Source organism: Pinus tabuliformis, chromosome 7 (genome assembly GCF_031772625.1).
Source record: "Pinus tabuliformis cultivar Carrire ecotype Pingquan chromosome 7, CPIR1, whole genome shotgun sequence".
In the NCBI taxonomy this organism is placed as follows: domain Eukaryota; kingdom Viridiplantae; phylum Streptophyta; class Pinopsida; order Pinales; family Pinaceae; genus Pinus; species Pinus tabuliformis.
Window position 1 is genome coordinate 88,139,488 of NC_142293.1, and position 3,122 is coordinate 88,142,609.

The following is a 3,122-nucleotide window of genomic DNA, read 5'->3' on the forward strand; positions in this document are numbered from 1 at the left end:
TTGGCTAAAATCTTTTCGTCAATTTCTCAACATATGACTCTCCTGGGTCGAATGATTTCCCCCTCTCCTTGTGGGCATGGATTGATCCATACTTAGGCTAATGCTTCACAAATGGCGAGAAAAGGGTCGTTCTGAGGTTTGGCGTAAGGAAGGTTAATGTAAGGTTAGGCGTAGGGCCTTGTTTAGTGTATGGATGCAGGGAGGCTCCGTGGAAAACCCTAATAATTGTTGAAATACTAATACCAACTGTAGCATTTATTTCTGAAAACCGCGTGAGGATTCCCCGCACTGCCATTCACAAAAAGGTGGTATTTCTCGAGGGGGCAGCGATCACAATCAACAGCCGCCACGTGCCCTGTGTGGTTTGCCAAAACTACTTTCCTCGACGGGTAAAATTCAGTCAGAAAGGGCTGTGTGATATTGCTGACAGCCATAGGATTAACATGGAGTAAAATCCATGGTTAATAATAAACAAAATATATCGCCATGCTGAAGTAATTAAAGAAATGTACTGTGGTGGTAAATGTAGGTAAAAATTTTTAATTTTATTATTTTTCTAATTCATGGGAGTATGGGACAAGTAAAAGGTAAATATCATGTTTTTATTTTTTTGTTGAATATGTAATAAAACGCAAAAATGTGGCAGTGTGAATGTAATTTTTTTTTGTTGAGAGGATGAAACTCAATACGCAGCAGCGTGTATGAAAGAAGTAAAAAATGTGTTTTTACACACAGCAATGTAAATTTGCAAGCAGACACAGCAGTGTATTTTCCAACAAAGACAGAGCATTTTTTTTGTAATGCACAGCAGTGCAGAGAAAGAGTATTTTTTTTTGGGACTGCCTCTGAAGCAGGCTAGGTTTAATCCCTCTGTTGGAGGAAGAATTTTTTGTAACTACAATATTGTTAATTAATACAAGTTTCTTTTGTGTGTGTTGCTGAAACTTTGTCTTCAGCAGAAACAATTTTTTTGTTCCTCTGTGTTGAAAACAGAGCATTATTCTTTGTTTATGTTTGTTTGGAATTATTAGAAATTCCCAACATGGTATCGGAGCTTGTCTAGGCTCTTTGAAGGTGTCAAAGAAGATGAAGGAAGGATTTCTTGTTGCAGCAACTTCTTCAGCAGAGTGAAGACTTAGTCAAGAAAGAATCCAAGGTATTTATCAAGCTAGGTTTTTGTGTTACTGTTGAGGACAGTTAGTTATTTTAAATACACAGTCAAGTATTTTGAAGCATAGTTTAGAGCGCAAGAATGGCTGTAGCCAGCACTAGCATGGGTATCTGCAATACTGAGCTCCCACAATTTAATGGGAAAAACTATGACTATTGGGCAATAACTATGAGAGATTTGCTTGTTTCCCAAGATTTATGGGAATTTGTTGAGGATGGTTTTGAAGAACTAGCAGATGAAAATGAGTTTAATAATTTAACTCAGGCAGAGAAAGATCTGTTGAAGAGAAATAAGAAGAAAGATTCTAAAGCCCTCTACTTTTTGTATCAAGCAGTGCATGAGAGTGTGTTTCCAAGGATAGCGGCAGCTAAGAGATCCAAAGAAGCATGAAAAAATCTCAAAATAGCCTATCAAGGCATGGATAAAGTGAAGACAACAAAACTGCAGTTGCTGAGGAGAGATTTTGAGACCCTTTGCGTGAAGGAGTCAGATAATATTGACTCATTCTTCACACATGTGATTGGTCTGGTCACACAGATAAGGTCTCATGGAGAGATTCTTCAAGGAAGGAGGATTGTGGAGAAACTATTGAGGATCCTACCCTCAAGGTTTGATGTGATTGTCACCACCATAGAAGAGACAAAGGATCTCACAAGCTTCTTAGTTGATGAACTACATGGATCACTAATAACACATGAGCAGAGATTGAGTAGAAATGAAAACTCATCTCTAGAGCATGCCTTTAAGATCTAGATGTTCTTTGGAAGAGGAAGAGGTCAAGGTAGAGGAAACAAGAGAGGAAGAGGCATAAGCCAAAATAGAGGTGGAAGAAACAGTCTAGTAAATGCTCAAGGAAGAGGCAGCGATCCAAATCAGAACCAAGGCCAAGGCAACAACCAACAAATTGGACAACATCATGCTCAAGGACAAACGTATGATAGATCCAATGTCCAATTTCACTATTGTAAAAAATATGGGCATTATGCAAATGAATGTAGGAAGAAGCAGCATGATATGAGTAATAGAAGTAGTGCAAATTTCACTAGAGAAAATATCAGCCAAGATAATTTGTTTTTAGCCTATAATAAGACTGAAGAAAAGAGTGAAGATATATGGTTTCTAGACTCCGGTTGCAGTAACCATATGACAGGAAACATAGCCCTGTTTTCTATGTTAGATCAGAGTGTGAAGTCACAAGTCACACTAGGGACTCATAATAAAGTTTATGTTATGGGAAAAGGAGAAGTAAATGTATTAACAAAGAAAGGTGAAAAGAAAACCATATCAGATGTTTATTATGTTCCTGGAATGAAATGTAATCTCTTAAGTATTGGACAACTTATTCAAAAGGGGTACAATGTTTTCTTTTTGGATGATGTATGCACCATCATGGATAAAACACCCAACAAACAATGTATTGTTGAAGTGAAGATGACAAGGAACAGGATGTTCCCTCTCAAAATGAAAGCAGCTTTAAAAAATGGAGAAGAAATAGTAGCAGTGACACAAGAGGTTTTCCAAAGCGAACCAAAAGATGAAAATTGGTTGGGGCACTTGAGATTTGGACATCTCAACTTTGGAGGTTTTAACTTGTTGAACAAAAAAGGAATGGTAAGAGGATTACCATTGATAGAGAAACTAGACAACCTTTGTGAAGGTTGTATTTTGGGGAAACAACACAGAGAAAGTTTTCCATCTGGGAAAAGCATAAGGGAAAAAGCACCTTAGAGATTGTCCACTCAGATTTATGTGGACTGATGCAAACTCCATCACTTCCAATCAGCCACTATGCTAACATTCATTGATGATTTTACTAGAAAAAATTGGGTTTATTTTCTAAAGAACAAAAGTGAAGTGTTTGAAAGGTTTTGCAATTTCAAAGCACTTGTAGAAAACCAAAGTGGGTTGCATATCAAAGTCCTAAGAACTGATAGAGGAGGCGAGTATATTT